General features: G+C 43.0%; 1 long non-coding RNA gene across 1 annotated transcript; it reads right to left on the reverse strand.

Annotated features, from left to right (window-relative positions):
• Positions 1-8,300, reverse strand: LOC306996052. Its single transcript, XR_013796989.1, has 3 exons — positions 8,061-8,300; positions 427-569; positions 1-121 (listed from the first exon to the last, which is right to left on the reverse strand). It is a non-coding gene; the product is annotated as an uncharacterized lncRNA (long non-coding RNA).
• Between the last annotated feature and the right edge of the window lie 10,426 nt (positions 8,301-18,726).

Below are 18,726 nucleotides of genomic sequence, written 5' to 3' on the forward strand. Positions count from 1 at the left end.
CCAATTATACGACCATTGTTCTACCTTTCCTATTGCTTCTTTTACTTTATTCCTCACCCTTATAGGGTCTCGTCCTCTTGCCCAGATGGCCCCGTCGTCTGCATACAGAGCTGATCCAATCCTGTCCAGATTCACAAAAATATCATTAATCATAACATTAAATAAAACTGGACTAATAACACTACCTTGTGGGATTCCATTAACAATTCCAAATTCCTCAGATATGTCTGATCCCACTCTAACTTTAAATCTTCTTTCTGGTAGAAAGTCTAACACCCAGTTATAAAACCTACCTCTTATTCCCATTTTGTTCATTTTAATTAACAACCCTTCCCTCCACATAGAATCATACGCTTTTTCAATATCAAAGAACACAATACTCATAATTTCTTTCATTTTGAATGTTTTCTCTATCTCATTACTTACTTTTACAACAGCATCCATTGTGGAACGCCCTTTCCTGAACCCACTTTGATATGGTGCAAATAGTCCTCTATGTTCTAAGGTGTAGTCTTCTGACTAGTATCTTCTCCATCCACTTGCAAAGGTGCGACGTTAGGGCAATAGGTCTGTAATTACCAGCATTATTAGAATCTTTCCCAGGTTTATTAAATGGCAAAATTAATGCACTCTTCCAGTTTTTTGGCATTATACCTTCTTCCCATATCTTATTAAATAAATATAATATTAACTGTAATACTTTTTCAGGTAGTTTCTGAAACATTACGTAACTCAATTGATCTTCTCCTGTAGCAGTATTACTAATATCATTTAGCACTATAACTAGTTCATTCATGTTAATTTCTGTATCCAAAGTGCTTTCCTCTCTATCTTTTTTAATAAACACATCTCTATTTTCCTTAATAATCTTTCCTTTCTGTATTCTGTGAATGTCATCTTCTAAACGATCACCACTATGTACACTGGCAAACTTCTGTCCCAATAAATTAGCCTTTTCTTTATCTGTTATTGCCAGTATTCCATCCCCCTCTAATACTGGTATTTTAGTATACACATTTTTCCCACTCATTTTTTTCAACATTGACCATACTTCTCCTATTTTAACTTCCCTCCCTATAGTAGAACAATAGTTCCCCCATGCATTCCGTTTACTATTCTTAATTACTCTTCGTGCTTGAGCCTTTTTCCTCTGGTTAATTAGGTTATCTTGATTCAAGTTATTCCTTAGCATTCTCATAGCTCTATTTCTTTCTTTAATAGCTTCTGTACATGTATCATTCCACCAAGGGACCATTTTCCTTTTCCCCCCAACTGACTTATATTATATACTTTTTAAAGCTGCATTCAATATTAAATGTGTAACCTCATATGCACATTCCTCAATATCACCCTGCATTAGAATTGTCTCTGCTGAAATACAACATATTTCTTTCAATTTTTCCCAGTCAGCTTTATCAAACTGCCACTTCTTATAATAAGGCCTTTCTTGAAGATCTATTTCAATATTTAAAGAGCAAAGAATTGGAAAATGATCACTTCCAATACTTGTACTTTCCTCAACCTTCCACTCACAAGAGTCTGCCAAATTGTTAGAAACCAAAGTAAGATCAATAAAAGATAATTTATTGGACCGTATGTCTATTCTTGTGCTGTTTCCATTATTTAAACAAACTAAATTCCTAACATCCACCATTTCTTCCACTACTTCTCCATTACTATCAGTATACTTACTTCCCCAGAGACTATTATGCGCATTAAAGTCTCCACACCAAATTTCTTTCCTATTTCCTTGTCTACTTATTTCCTCTAAGATTTCTAATTTTAATGATTTGGGGGTTATACAATTTAATTACAACTAAGTGCCCATCTGGTTTATAAATTTCAATAATTACACATTCTATTTCTGTTGTTGTTTCTGTTCTTCTAAATGGTATTCCATCCCTTACAAATGTTGCACATCCTCCACCCTGACCTTCACCTCTGTCAAACCTAACAGACTGATATCCAGGTATAATAAAATCAAGGTGAGGCCGCAACCAGGTTTTTTTGAATGCAAACAGTATCTGGTTCAACTTCAGATTCTAGTATAAACTTCTTAAGTTCTTGTCCATTTGCAATCAGACTCCTAGCATTCCATTGCAAAAGATGGAACACCATTATAATCTTAAGTAATCCTCTGAGACCCTCCATCATTATTAGTACTGAGCATACCATGAATATCTTCAGCTTTAAGATCTGTGATACCCAGAACTCCTCTGCAGCTTCTACCACTGTCTTGATCCTATCACTTTTCCTTTCTTGTCGTGTAGCAATATTCACAACTTTACATATAAAAGCAACAAATCTCTTTTTTTCCACCATCAAGGTCTTCTCCTCCACTATACACTTATGCGTACATGGTTGCTGCATGATTACTGGCATTATGTCTTCTGTTTCTGGTTGAAATCTCTTTTTTTCTCGTTCTCTGAGGTAGACCTGCTCCATTCATTATACTTTCATTTATATTTCCATGACTCTCTTTTGTTTTATTTTCCTTGGTTTCATAACTACCCATAGTTTTTAATGCCTGTAGCAATACTGACTTTGAGTATAAATTGGGGAAATTAGCACTCAAATGGGAAATTAAATATTCATGGTTTTTGATGAATATTATTTGCATACGCCCTAAAGTGGTTCCAAATATGGGCTTGTACCACCTTGACTATATGAATATGTATCAGGATTACTCGTGACAATAATTCATACAGAGAAAGGGAATGATTTTAATCAGTCGTACTTGGAAATACAACTTTAACCACTAATGCGTATAACATATTTACATCAACACTTCGATCCGTTTAGTTCTTGGCAAGCAAAATTACATCCATATGGCCATAATGGAGATAACTTACCCTCCAAGAGATCAGATCAGAAATATTTAAACTATGCAATGTTTAAAAGTGTGGTAGAGCGTTTAAGGTAGCATAGAAAATCTAATTTTCATTGACTACAGGATATGGATTCAATACACATGAACTCAGGCAAAGATTAATGAAGTTTAATAAAAAACACTTTAAAAGTACGTACACGATCAAGAGTATATCTTAACAATATGCATAAACAAGACAAATGATTATAAAACGGTTACGTAGAGTATATAATAACACAATATTAACCAAGAGATGGCGAGAGAGAGAGAGAGAGAGAGAGAGAGGGGTAGAGCAAGAGAGAGAGAGATTACACAGTTTAAGGAATACTTTCAATAATCAAGAGACCAGAGGATGCTCAGACAACCTTAAACTAGCTTTGTTTCAAAGATCAGATTTGGAACGAGCCTACTGTATTGTCGTTGGAAAGCCGTCTGGTACGTAGCGCTGTTTCTTTTGGAGCCTCGCGGGCTTCCGGGTTGCGTCACGTGGTTGTTTGGAGCCGAGTGGACACACTAGGCTTTTCGCTCGTTAAAACGCTGGATCAAGGAAGTAGCTTTAAAACTTGTATAAAAATAAAGACTTAGTCTTAGAAACGGAAAGTAAACGGAGAGCAAGGCTCTCTGAAGCGAAGTTGAAGCTAGGAGTTAGAGAGACTAGCCGTTTAGACTAGAACTAGAGACTAGAGTAGGAGAACTAGAATTGTAGAGCAAAAGTGAAGCTTCTCGGGCTCGTTTCCAAAATATGAATGAAACAGGAGCACGCCTATTCTGGGCCTGGGAGCCAATCATGAGTGGGGATTTTGTGGCGCCAAGATTTCCTTTGTCTGTGACGGTACGCCTATTCAGCGCGTGGGGAGAGGTCAGAGTTTTATTCTGACATTATTCTGCACATCAGTAAATGTTTAATAATGCATAATAGATTGTTTCTCAAAACAGATTCGGGGTCGTCTAATTTTCTGGTTTCCAATCATACCAAATTTGATATCATTAGATCATGTTAAAGAGAACTATATTGATTTTGGGGTATTATGCGCTTCTACTGGTTGTTTTTTATCCGGAAAACGCACATTCTACGTCAGATTCTGCATGCTTGTTAATCGCCGTTTCAAACAGAATGTTGCATTCTCACAAAAAGTGTTTTTCTCACTTTCAGAATTCTCGTGCGTGTGGCTTTGTTTCAAACCCCACTGTGTGGGTGTGTGTGTGAGATGGAGGGGGCGCGCAGTTGACCTGTTAACCTAAAAGGGTGTAAAACATGTGTCTGTGTGCGTGTGTTTAGCTTTGTAACAATGCGTGAATAGCTCTTCACGACGGGAGGTCCGTGCTTGAAAGACCCCAGACGCTGTGTGCGTCTTCGCCGGACGCTAAATTAAATTAAAAACTCCGGGGGTACCTCACCTTATCTGGCAGAGAATCAACTAAAAAGCTTTCAGAACGCGTTAATGTCTCTGGTAGAAAGGGAAGAAGACACTATGGAATGCATTAAATCACAAAGTCTGTGTTTTGTCTAAGTTTAGAAACATGTCAAGAATGCTTTTAGCCATGCAACAAGTCAACAAATAGAAAATGTATGCTTTATCTATCACCATCTGGCATTGGTGCTACATGCCTCTGCGTACGACACCTTATTCACAACCTTGTACCTCTGTACTTCTTTAGGTTGTTTCTGGACCACACAGCATATGCAGCACTATGCTCACCTCCACAGTTGCAGCATTTTAACTTTGAATCCTTATTACATTTTCCATATTCATGGTCTCCTCCACATTTCGCACATCTTTGTCTCCATTTACATTGTTGAACTGTATGTCCCATTCTCTGGCACTTAAAACATCTTAACGGCTGTGGGACATACTCTCTAACTTTGTAATTGATCCATCCTATTTTAACTTCACAAGGCAGAGATTTTTCAAAAACAAGCAGAACAGACAGGCTGTCTGATTTAACACCACTTTTATTACTTTGTAGTCTTTTCACCTCTAGTATTTCCCCACCTTTTATCTCCTTCTTTACCTCCTCCACAGACATTTCCAGAGGAACATTTGAAATCACTCCTCTTATCTTTGCTGCCATTCCTGGTACATGCACTTTGATATTTCCACCTCCAAGGTTACTCATTTTCAAAATCATTTCCTGCTGCTTCTTATTAATTGCTGAAATTAGAATTCTTCTGTTACTCAGTCGTTTGGCATTTTTGATTTTCCCCATATCTTTCTCAATTGCTTTTGTCACTTGTAACATTACTGGGTGAAAGTGATCTTTATCATTACTGAGTGTAACTATAACTTTCCACTCTTCTCGCTTATCATCATCATCATCAGGTCTGCTATTCTCTTTAGATTTAGCTCTACTCTTTTTATTAACTTGTCTAAGAGTATTCTCTCCTCCACTACTTACTTCAGACCAAGATTTTTTCCTTGCCATTTTAATTTGGCTAACCTCCATCTCTGAAAATCTCCCATAATTATCACTACCATCTAAGCTATCACCCATTGTTACACTCATGGTACAGTTTGTTTACAATCTGCCTTCGTTCGCTTCTTTGCTTGAGTCTCTCCGGTTTTTGAACCGCTCGCTGACTTTCTCCCCCACAAATGACACAGAACAGAACAGTCCAGATAAAGGGTAGCTGAGGGTGCACAGGTGAGACTGATGAAAGCATAATTAGGTGATTAGGGAATAACGAGCATGAAGGATAATGGGAAATGAAGTCCTAGTATGCAGGAGAGAGGGATCTAGTGAAACCAGGATGAGGCGTTGTCGTGCGTTCCATGACAAAGACAGATGTTATGGTAATATTTTACATGTATTTTAATCATAAAAACAAACGTTTGCATCAAGTGAAAGCATCAGGTACATTGACTACCTACAGGCATGGTCAGAATAAATGTCACCCCTGGTAAATATGACCAAAACTGGCTGTAAAAAATAAATCTGCATTGTTTATCCTTTTGATCTTTCATTCAAAAAATTGCCAAAATTCTAACCTTTCATTGAAGCAAGAGAATTGAAAGTGGGGCTAAATCACATTATGAAATAAATGTTTTTCTCCAAAACACGTTGGCCATAATTATTGTCACCCTTTTATTAAATACTTTTTGCAACTTCCTTTTGCCAAGATAACAGCTCTGAGTTTTCTCCTATAATGCCTGATGAGTTTGTAGAACACCTGACAAGAGATTAGAGACCATTCCTCCACACAGAATCTCTCCAGATCCTTCAGATTCCCAGATCCATGTTGGTGCTTCTTCTCTTCAGTTCAGTCCACTCATTTTCTATAGGGTTCAGGCCAGGGACTGGGATGGCCATTGCAGATCTTGGTTTTGTGCTCAGTGACCCATTTTTGTTTTGATTTTGATATTTGTTTTTGGATCACTGTCCTGTTGGAAGATCCAAACATGGCCCGTTATAAGATTTCTAGCACAGTCTGTTAGGTTTCGATTTTTTATCTGTTGGTATTTGATCCAATCCATGATGCCATGTATCTGAACCAGATGTCCAGGACCTCTGGCAGAAAATTAGGCCCACAGCATTAAATATACAGCAGAGTATTTAATTTTACACATGGGGTACTTTTTTTATCCCTGTGTGCACCAAACCCATCTTAAGTGTTTGCTGCAAAAAAGCTATTTTTTTGTTTCATCTGACCATTGGCGTTTTCTGAAACCAAGATGGCGGCGTGCACGGATGCAGCGGCTCATAGCTCTCGCTTTTGGTGCATTTTTGTTAGTTTTCTCGTGTGTTTTTTGTTTGTTGCTTCAGTGAAGCATAATTACAGCCGTCAGAACTTATTAGACATCGGATTTCAACACAAGATTACAGTCACACCTGACTTTTATCGCACACACAATATCCCGAAGGATATCACCAGACCACCGGGATCTCCGTGGATTGTTGTCGGTACTGGCAGACGACGCAGACGGCGTCGGGAAAGAAAACAAAAGCGGGGCTGCCAGGCCGGCCTTCTTGCGAGACTCAGAAAACAACCACATAAGCCTTCTCTACCAAGTATGTTTCTCACAAATGCAAGATCCATAGCTCACAAAATGCTAGAGCTTTACATCGCCGGGAACCACTACATCCACGATTGCTGCATTATGATAGTATCCGAGACCTGGCTTCACCCAAGGATCCCCGACGCCGCAGTGCAGCTGGCGGGTCACACTTTACATCGCTGGGACAGAAACAACGACTCTGGTAAGAGCAAAGGGGGTGGTGTGTGTATATTTGTGCACAATGACTGGTCAAATAATAGTATAATTCTAGACAGCCACTGTTCTCCGGACCTGGAATTCATGACTGTTAAATGCCGACCGTTCTTTTTACCGCGAGAGCTAATAGTAGTGATTGTCACCGCTGTTTACATACCACCCGACGCCAATGTTAGTACAGCTCATCTTGCTAGATGCCATAAATAAACAGCTTTGTGCTCATTCCAACGGAGTACACATTATAGCTGGAGATTTTAATCAGGCAGATTTGAAAACAGTACTTCCACATTTCTTCCAACATGTTAAATGTCCGACCAGAGGGGAAAACACACTGGACCGCGTGTACACCAACATTAAACATGCATATAGAACTATCCCTCTATGAAAAATCTTGTGAGTATTCACTCTAATTGCCAGTTCAGGTGTGGCTGAAGGCTACAGTTCGTCCGGTCAGAACAATAATGTCTCACTCAGGTTATATTCCAAATCGTGGGTTTATTAAAGGTGCATAGATGTGTGGTTCTGTGAATACAGAATACAGATATAAATATAGATATAAACATATATAAACCACAAACAATATCAATAAAGCTTATTTGGTAAAATGCTGATGAATATAGAGGTAAAATATAACACAATACAATCTCTGTGATGGAATACTTGAAATGTGTGTGCGCTAACGCTGTACACGAGCTGTGCACGAGCTGTGCATGCGAACATGGCTATTGCTGCATGTGCGTGCGGTCGAACCAAGATGTAAGCAACTATGAGCGCATGCGCGCGCCCTGACATACAACCGTGCATTAGTGATTATTAGGAATAAATATAACTAATACTGACAACGAATGACATAAATATACATTGAATTGCAGTAATGTCAGAGCAGCAGAATATAATTAAGTAAACAACATTAAATGTAAACACAGATACAGGTGGATTAGCGTTCGCTGAGAATGTCCAATAATTATGTGATTACTTACAGTGTGATGCACGCACACGCACGTTCGATAAAACCTCCTCCGATTTGGGCTAATACCCTATATTTCACTCTACAAACTATATACAATATCCAGCCGATCTCCTTTTCCCTTTATCATCTGTCTATTCTCTTCTCCGTAAACTTCGCGAACTCCGGTGGAAAGTGTGGAATAGTCCATTTCTCGCTGAATGACAGGGGTGACTGGGACAGTCCATGTGTCAAAGGGGAACACTTTCTACAGCCGCCCCCAAATTCACATTGTGAATTTGCCAACTTTAAGTGTCTTCGCTACATTAGGGTTTACAGCAAGTCGGGAAGAGAGGGCAGACAAATAATCTTTGTTACAGGTCGGGTGTAAGTTTTGCCGTTAACCTGTATTTCCGCAGATCTGACTCTCTTGTCCAAACCAGGAAAGACTTGAACTATTCTCCCTACAGGCCAAAGTGCGCGGGGCAGTTGTTGGTCCAAGATCATGACCGTGTCACCGACTTGCAGGTCAGCTTTTTCAGTCTTCCATTTCTGTCGGATCTGGAGGTTGGGTAGATAGTGCCGGATAAAGTGCCTCCAGAAGTGTTCAGCTAAGAGCTGGCTATGTCTCCACCTCTTACGGCTCAGGAGTTCAGAGTATTGGTATACCACTTGCGGTAATGAGGCATCTCGCCGCCCCATCAACAAGATGTTAGGAGTTACTGGATCTGGATCCGCAATGTCCGAAGAGGCGTAGCCAATGGGTTTGGAGTTGAGAATTCCTTCTACTTCTATGAAGACAGTTCTCAGCACTTCTTCTGTAACTGTCTGGTTGCCAATGGTGACGTGAAGTGCAGCCTTTAAAGAACGAATTTCTCTCTCCCAACATCCACCGAAATGGGGTGAACTGGGTGGATTAAAGAGGAATCGGATCTGTTGGCTGGCGAGTTGGGCTTGAAGCTCAGGATGAAGGGCGCTGAATGACTCTCTCAGTTCCCTTTCTCCTCCTTTAAAGTTGGTGCCTTGGTCTGACAGAAGCTCAAAGGGTTTACCACGTCTGGAGATGAATCGTCGTAAAGCCATCAAGAAGGAATCTGTGTCGATGCTGGTGAGTATGTCAATGTGGACTGCACGGGAAGTCATGCATTTGAAGATGATTCCCCATCTTTTTTCATTCCTGCGTCCCACCTTTATAGTGTAAGGTCCAAAGCAATCCGTACCTGTTGAGTAGAAGACAGGTTGATGGATCCTCAATCTGGCAGGTGGGAGATCCGCCATTCTTGGTGGATGTGGTTGTCCCCCTGCATTTCTGACACTCTACACATTGTCGTTGGTGGTTTCTGACTGCAGCCCGTCCCCGTATCACCCAGTATTTCCTCCGAAGTTCAGCAAACACCCTATCTGGTCCTGGGTGATGTAGCCGATCATTATGGTCTTTGATGAACAGTTTGGTAGTCGGATGAGACGAGTCAAGGACAAAAGGATGGATCGTATCTTCCTCTAGCTGGCTGATCTGACGGAGACGACCGCCAACTCGTATGAGTTTGGTGTCCTCATCAAATTCCGGGGCTAAGCACAGTAAGCGGCTATTTCTAGGCAAGGATTTATCTGCTCTGAGGAAGGACAGTTCATCTGGGAAGGAGTCAGTTTGGCTCTGACGAAGCACTGCAAGTTCTGCCTCTTTGTAGTCATCTGCTGTTGAGATATCAGTGGCCGCCCCGTTGACATGCAGGATGTAAGCCTTCAGTAGCTCTGGAAGTGTATGGTATTTCTGTGGATCAGGAGTAGGTGGAGTGGAGATTGATAGACCAATGAAGATTGGTTTTCTCAGTTCACTGTCCTGATCAATGGTCGTAAATGGTGGCATCTCTGGCCAGTGGTCAGTTGTCTGTGTGAGGAACTTTGGCCCCTTATTCCATCTACTTTCCTGGCCTATGTCACAGAGTAGTTTTCCCTTTGTGATGTCATCTGCAGGGTTCTCCTTTGATGGCACGTATCTCCAGTTATCAGACTCCGTGAGTTCCTGGATTTCTGCCACTCTGGTGCCTACGAAAACTTTAAAACGACATGAGTGTGACAGCAGCCAGGTAAGTACAGTTGTGGAGTCAGACCACAGAGTAACACTGTGGATGGGCAAAGTTAGCTCTGTCTTCAGAACTTTTGCGAGTTGTGCACCTGTGAGTGCTGCACATAACTCCAACCGTGGAATGGATTGCTGCTTTTTCGGGGCTACCCGAGATCTACCAGTTATAAAGGCTACTTCCACTCTACCCTCAGGGTTTTCAGTTTGTAAGTAGGCCACAGAACCGTAGGCTCGCTCTGAAGCGTCGCAGAAAATGTGGATCTGCCTCATGCTGGTGGGCTGATCCAGTTCTTTACTGCAGTAAGCCCTCGGCAAAACAACTTGCTGTAAACCATCCAGTTCACTCTCCCATGCTCTCCACAAGTTCAACAGGTTCTCAGGCAGACGGGGATCGTCCCACTCTCTTTTCTTATCCCATAACTTCTGTACGATCACCTTGGCACGTGTTGTGAAAGGCACAATATAGCCTATGGGGTCATACTGGCTAGCGAGGATATGGTATATGCTCCGCATAGTTGGAAGTGGGTGGTCTGCCCGACGCTGCTTATAGGAGAGAGTGTCTGATGAGCAATTCCAGTGTAACCCAAGAGTTGACTCTTGTGCATCTTGATGACCTTCGCTGAGCCACTGGATGCTGCTTTGAGATTGAGCATCAGCTGGCAGGTGGCTGATGACTGATGGATCATTGCTCGCCCACTGTCTTAGGTCAAAGCCTCCGGAACTTAAGAGGCTGCGGAGTCTGTCTACAAGACCTTTTGCTGTCTCACTTGAGGTGAAGCTCTGAAGGCAGTTGTCAACATAAAAGGATTTCTCTACTGAAAACTGTGTCTCTTCAGACTCACCGTGGTCCAGGACGTGCTTCTGTAGAGAGTATGTTGCGCAGCAAGGATTGCACGTTGTTCCGAATGGAAGTACTTGCCATTCATACACGTCTGGTACCTTGTCTCTCTGGAGATTTCTCCAAATGAATCTCAGTAGTGGTTTGTCCACAGGCAAAAGGCGTACCTGGTGGAACATCCCACGAATGTCACTACTAAAGGCGATGGAATGTTCTCTGAATCGCAGAAGAACTGACAGAAGAGAAGGACTTTGTGGTGGACAAGGGAGCAAGTACTTGTTCAGGTTGTGGCCTTGGTAAGTAAACGAACAGTTGAAGAGAACCCTTTTCTTCCCATTATGCTCCACCAAATGATGTGGAATGTACCAGCTCTCTTTAGAGCAGTCCACCTGCTCAGGAGTGAGTTTTGTGATGTAGCCAGCTTGCTGTAGTCTGACTATCTCCTCTTGGTAGGCCGCCGCTTGATCAGGATTCTTGTTCAGCTGATCCTCTATTTCCCTTAATTGTGGCGGTACAGCTTCTTTGGGTGCATGTAGATATGGCATATCTTTGGCACGTAGAAGAGGGGTCGCATAGCGCTGGATTTTGTTAACATCCACTCTCACAGTTTTGTCTTGGAGAAGTTGGATGGACTCTTGGTCTTGTCTAGACCTTTTCAGTACCTTCTCGTTTCGATATGGAAGAATGTCCATTTGCCACAGTTTCTCCACATTTGCATAGAGGTCGTTAGTGGGCCGTAAGCTGGTGAAAAGACATTGCTGTGGGGAAAGTCTGCTGGTTAGTTCTTGTGCTGGGCCCTGTAGTGTCCATCCTAGGCGTGTTCTCACAGCAGCAGGGCCACCAGGTGGACCCAGTCTGACTGGTTATATGGGTGTGATGAGGTGAGGGCAGTCCGAACCAATGAGAACTACTGGTTTCACTTTGTAAAGGTGCTGTAGTGGCAGGCCTGCAAGGTGCTTGTACTTCTTTTGGAGTACCTTGACGGGATGCGTGTGCTCTGATAAACCCAGGCCGTTGGCTGAGAATGCGCTCCGTATCCGGAAAGCCTTGCGAGGGTTAGCCACTGAAGACACAGTGAAGGTCACAGCCGCCCCATGAAGGGTTTGTGTATCTTGCCTGACTGTACGGAGGACCAAGTCCTCTGGCTGTCCCTTCAGATTCAACTTCTGCACCGCTTCATGTAGGATAATGGTCCGCTCTGACCCATCATCGAGAACTGCATATGCCTCCATGGATTTGTTGCCATTTCGGAGCAGAACTTTAGCCACCTTCAGCAGAATTTTATTGTCGCAGGTTGGACGATCCACATACAACAGAGCACATACTGCTCTGGTCATTTACATCATGTAAGGCCAGCAAGTGCTTTCTGTTACAAGATGGACAGAGGGCTTTCAGTGTGCAATTGGCAGCATGATGACCACGCCCACAGCGCCAGCATCTATTTTTGGCATTTAATCCAATTCACCTTCTGCTCTTTGTTGAGCAACTTAAAGTTCTCACAGCCGTTAAGGAAATGTCTGTTGTTGTCGCAGTATGGACAGTAAACATTCACCCCTTCTCTCTTAGCAGCAGTTGGTTTGGATGGATAAACTGGTGATGCTGGGCTGGCCTTCGGTTTGTCTGTACCAAGGAGGATGGTAGTAGGTTTGCGGGGCTGCCTAGAGTCTCTCCTCAGCTCCCTCCTCGGCACTGTCGAAACTCTAGACTGACTGCTATAGTCAGTGTGGTCATCCTGAACTTGTAGCTCGTACTCAAGCCAGTTCGCAAAGTCCAATAATGTGGGGATAGTGACATGAAGAGGATGTGTGTACATCTTAAAACTGGATCTGAGATCATGTGGCAGTTTGCTCATCAGTCTGGACACATGTGATCCACACTCCAACTCGACATTGCCTTTCTGACCCAGCTGTTCCAACATACTGACCAGGGAATGCACTTGGAGTCCGAACATGCGAAAGGTTTTCACATCTCCACTGCGAATGTTTGGTCCATCCATCAGATCTGCAATGCGTTGTAAAGCTAGCTGATGGGGCTGGCCATACATTTTATTGAGGGCTCTCATGGTGTTTGTAAAAGGAAAGCTTGAGTTACTGTATGAGTCTGCCACAAGTAGGGCTTCCTCCAACTTAAGATGGTCAGTGAGGATCTGAAACTTGAATCGCTCTGTTGCATCCTCAGGCAAAATGTTCTCCAATGCTATTCTCAGTCTAGAAAACTCTCTAGGATCAGGAGCTGTTAGGAAAGGAATGGTTGGAGCAGGGCCTCTGTACATTTTCTCCTGCATTGATGAAGGCTGATAATACGCTTGTCTGTGTCCTGGATGCGGAGGTGGCATACGCTCGTATGTTCGGGTCTCGAACTCTGATTGATGAGCTGGAATGTGTTGGGAGGAATGAGAGTACCTGGGTTGAGGTGGGTCACTGTAACATACTTGTGGTGGTACTCTATTACGTATTGAGGAGGAAATGTCCAGGTGTCTGAAATCCTCAGCTAATCCAGGGCGCTCATCCATTGTAGCTGGGCACAGTTCTCTCATGGCCGTAGGCGGCGTTGGTGGGTTTGTCCGTGGTGTTGGAGTAGGACGGAATCGTTGTGAAGTATTAGGGCTCACCACTGGAGAAAAGGGACACGGAGATAGCACTGATAAAGTCACTGGCCTGGAGGGGGCTCCCCTTTCTACCTTTAGACTTTGAAGTTCCTGATGTAACATGGCATTCTGTTGTCGCATCTCCTGTAATGCTGAAATGATCTCTGGAAGCTGGCTGGTTTGTAGCCGCAAGTCAGCGTTCTCGCGTTTCATCACCTGTAGCATGGATGTAAGCTCTACTTCCTCTTCTCCTTGTCCATCGGATCTTTCACTTTGCCATTCATCTCTCAGTGTCCACTTATCATAATCTAACTCTTGACTGATAGGAGAAGTCGATCGGGTCTGTCCTACCACACTTGGTAACTGGACTCTGCTATGGCTGAAGTCTGGGAGTGGCTGTTGATGTGGCAATGGCTCACCAAGCTCATAATCCGCTAAATGACTCGGTGGGTTGATCTGTCTTCGTGGACGCACGACAGGCGCTTCTCTCTCGGGTTGAGACATCTCTGTAGCAATTCACCGATCCGGCTCGAAGGACCATGAAAAATCTTGTGAGTATTCACTCTAATTGCCAGTTCAGGTGTGGCTGAAGGCTACAGTTCGTCCGGTCAGAACAATAATGTCTCACTCAGGTTATATTCCAAATCGTGGGTTTATTAAAGGTGCATAGATGTGTGGTTCTGTGAATACAGAATACAGATATAAATATAGATATAAACATATATAAACCACAAACAATATCAATAAAGCTTATTTGGTAAAATGCTGATGAATATAGAGGTAAAATATAACACAATACAATCTCTGTGATGGAATACTTGAAATGTGTGTGCGCTAACGCTGTACACGAGCTGTGCATGCGAGCATGGCTATTGCTGCATGTGCGTGCGGTCGAACCAAGATGTAAGCAACTATGAGCGCATGCGCGCGCCCTGACATACAACCGTGCATTAGTGATTATTAGGAATAAATATAACTAATACTGACAACGAATGACATAAATATACATTGAATTGCAGTAATGTCAGAGCAGCAGAATATAATTAAGTAAACAACATTAAATGTAAACACAGATACAGGTGGATTAGCGTTCGCTGAGAATGTCCAATAATTATGTGATTACTTACAGTGTGATGCACGCACACGCACGTTCGATAAAACCTCCTCCGATTTGGGCTAATACCCTATATTTCACTCTACAAACTATATACAATATCCAGCCGATCTCCTTTTCCCTTTATCATCTGTCTATTCTCTTCTCCGTAAACTTCGCGAACTCCGGTGGAAAGTGTGGAATAGTCCATTTCTCGCTGAATGACAGGGGTGACTGGGACAGTCCATGTGTCAAAGGGGAACACTTTCTACACTCTACCTCACCTAGGCCAATCAGACCACCTCTCTCTGCTTCTTACTCCAGCATACATCTCCCTCAGAAGACGGAAAACACCACTCATGAAGATGTTTCTACTTGGCCCGAAAATGCACTCTCTCAGCTACAGGACTGCTTTACACATACTGACTGGGAAGTCTTTAAACATCACGACCTGGCTGTTCACACTGAGCTTACATCAAGTACTGCATGGACAACGTCACAGTGAATAAAATCATCCGGGTCTTTCCAAATCAGAAGCCTTGGATGACCAGCCAAGTCTACAAACTCCTTAAAGACCGGAAAGCTGCTTTCAGGTCAGGTGATAGAGCTCTTTACAGTGCTGCTAGAGCCAACCTGAAGAGAGGAATTAAGGATGCAAAGAGGGACTACAAAAATAAGGTAGAAGATAATTTCACAAACGGCAAACCACGACAGATATGGCAGGGATTCCAGCACCTAACAAACTTCAGAAGCAGCAGCTGTGCAGCTGGAAACAGCTCGGCTCCACTGGCAGAGGAACTGAACTGCTTCTTTGCTCATTTTGACAAACCACAGCTGCAAAAAACCACACCACCCCAGCCCACTCTAGACCTTGGTATTTTTATTGATTATAGCGCAGCCTTTAATACCATCATACCGAACATCCTCTACAGCAAACTCACAGATCTGGGCTTTCCTTTACTCACCTGTAATTGGATCAGGAACTTCCTGACGGATCGCCCTCAGACTGTTAAAATGGGTCCCCATTTCTCTTCCACCCGCACGCTCAGCACTGGCTCCCCTCAAGGATGCGTGCTGAGCCCAATTCTGTACTCTCTCTATACGCATGACTTGACGCAAATTGTATAATATCCAAGGTAAACATTTCTAGTAATTGTGCAGTTAATTCTCATTCGTATTTTCAGAAAGTTTTGGATGTAGGCTATCCTCTCCCCAAATTTGTCACTAATAAAACACAAAAATAATTTAAAGAAAAGGCTTATATTGACCTTTTAAGATTTTGTTTGCACCTAGGTTTTGATGTGGCAGTAAAAACTTTATAATCTATCCAAAACGAAATGTTGTCTTTCATATTTCGTCTGTAACATATCGTCTTTTATAATATATATTAGGGCATAAATGTTAATTTGCAGTTCAATATGTTGCTTATACAAAGACATTTTATTTCAACGTATTCAGTCGATTTTTACTCATCTCAGTAGGCAATATAGATAGTTTGCTAAAAGCTTAATTCATTCACACACATAAACGCGCGAGCTGTAGTAAACAACAGCATGCATCTGTGCCGTTCATTCATTCAAACACGGAAACGCGATTCAAATTTAAACAGTCTTTTGCGGTTTACAGACACCATTTCATATCGCGATTAGAACAAAGCACTTACTGATCTGCAGCTGGATCCGTTGTTAGGCTACTCCAGCACGTTTGAGGTCAAATTTCCAGGATTATCACAATATTATTATTCCTCACAGTGTGTTTTCCAGCTGTTGTGGATGTTGACTGGTTTGCATGTGTTGCTTCAGATAATCTGCGTTTGAATAGCGCGCGCTCTCCATGGGCGTGTCAAATTAGCAGAGTAATGAGCTGCCAGAATGATAATGAGAACGGCTGATCTCTCTCTCTTCTTATATAGATTACATAAACAGAGAATATTTCATTTAGTTTTGAATTAGATAATTTAAAACTACACACTTAAATTATTATAGAGATATATATATTTCATGTCTGAGTGAATAGTATTCGCTGAGTTTTGTTTAAGTTTAGAGACGTGCTTCAGAAAAAAAGTTCACGGAGAAGGAGAGGTAGAAAGCACACCCTGTATATTTTCTTTATTTTACAAAAGCACAATGTTTTATTTCGATTGTAAGTGGACACATAAAAAAGTAGACATTTAACAGCTTATTTTTTTATATTTCTTAAGTCTGTATGACCAAAACTGACGGAGTATTTTAGGTCTATTTTGCTGCTATGTAAAAAACAAAAGAGCAGAGAGGGTTAACTATATGCTCCACAATAACTTTCTGCACCTCAGCAGGATTGAGCTGAACGTGACTCATGGTGCCTGACAACCATTTTTCAGACCTTGGTAAGTCATCTTGATCAAGTGTTGGCTCACTGAGAATGGAACAAGGACTCAGGACATTCCTCTTGGATGCATTCTGCTCTTTAATGGAATTGAGCTCATCAAGCGCAGGCTCATCTGCATCCACCTCATCTGGAATTAAGGAGCTTGAGATCTGCGAGAGTTCCTCTCGTAGCAAAGCGTTGAAGGATTTTCCACTTTGCTTAGCAATGTTTTTGAGGGTGGATAAGTAAGAGCTTGTGGCACCAAAACTCTCCTCACAAGAGTAGACACTGCTCAGGGTTCTTATCTGGTAAGTTAAGCTTGGGTCGTCTTTATCTGTGTAGCTAAGAGGTAGCCAGGGACTTATTGATTCAATAGCTGATCCAAAGTTGTACTCTACGATGGTGTGGTCATGATACTTGGACTCAGGATTGTTAATGGGAAGGAGTCTTGCGATGGAACCTCCTCATCCTCAAGAGTGTTAATTGGTCCACTAACTAATCCAGAGACTGTTCACGTCACTTCTGCCGATCCAGAGACTGTTCACGTCAGCCCTGCCGAGCCAGAGACTGTTCACGTCAGCCCTGCCGAGCCCGAGTTTCACGTCAGCCCTGCCGAGCCCGAGCTTCACGTCAGCCCTGCCGAGCCTGAGCTTCACGTCAGCCCTGCCGACCCAGAGACTGTTCACGTCAGCCCTGCCGACCCAGAGACTGTTCACGTCAGCCTTGCCGACCCAGAGACTGTTCACGTCAGCCCTGCCGACCCAGAGACTGTTCAGGTCAGCCCTGCCGACCCAGAGACTGTTCACGTCACGTCTGCCCAACTAGAACCTGCACTTCACGCCAGTCCAGCCGAGCCTGAGACTGAGAGCGTCATGCCCGCTGAGCCAGAGACAAAGCCCTCTTTGCCGCTGGCCCCGTCCAGTCCAGAGTTTCCTGACAAGAGGGCCGCCGTCGAGTCGGTGTCTGTTCCTGAGCCGGTGTCTGTTCCTGAGCCGAGCCGGTGTCAGTTCCAGTTCCTGAGCCGATGTCTGTTCCTGTGCCATGGTCGCCCGAGGGGTCGTCTCCGCCCTGGCCGCCCGAAGGGTCGTCTCCGCCCTGGCCGCCTGAAGGGTCGTCTCTGCCCTGGCCGCCCGAAGTTCCCTGTTCTGTTGTTTGCCCTGGATTACCTGTTTGTTTCATTAAAGTAGTGCGTGCATGTGGATTCTCTCTACGCTTCGTCCTTGCCTCATCACAACAAAAACAATGAAAGAAATGTACAAATTTGTTTTTATTGTTACCTCTATGCTTCCCTACTGAATCACTTTTACTTCAGTACATATTTTCGATGAGTTTAATACTTTTACTCCGATAAATTTTGTATGTGGTGCATCGTTACTCGTTAAAATTATAAAAATGTTACGAATCATTCCTAACCCACATTATCACTGTCAGAGCGGTCATGGCTCTGTCACCAAGTTTGATGAAGCTGGCTCATCAGTGAGCGAATCAAGCGATCAAGAAGATTGCGCATGCTCCCGTTCTGCCTTTCGCTCTGCTGCCTCCATTTAGAACACTTGAGCTTTGTAAGTTTGTTTCGAGATGGAAGAACCAGAAGCACCACCTTCAACTTTGAGTGATCGTGGCGGTGAGGGTGAGGAAGGAGACCACTCCTGGCCCAACTTAGAGTCCATGTTTTAATTTGCCAGAGTGAAAGACAATTCATATAGAATGAAGTGTGTAACTATTAGCCTTCACGAGGACGCACTGAATCGTT

The sequence above is a fragment of the Phoxinus phoxinus genome (assembly GCF_949152265.1).
Source record: "Phoxinus phoxinus genome assembly, chromosome: 3".
In the NCBI taxonomy this organism is placed as follows: domain Eukaryota; kingdom Metazoa; phylum Chordata; class Actinopteri; order Cypriniformes; family Leuciscidae; genus Phoxinus; species Phoxinus phoxinus.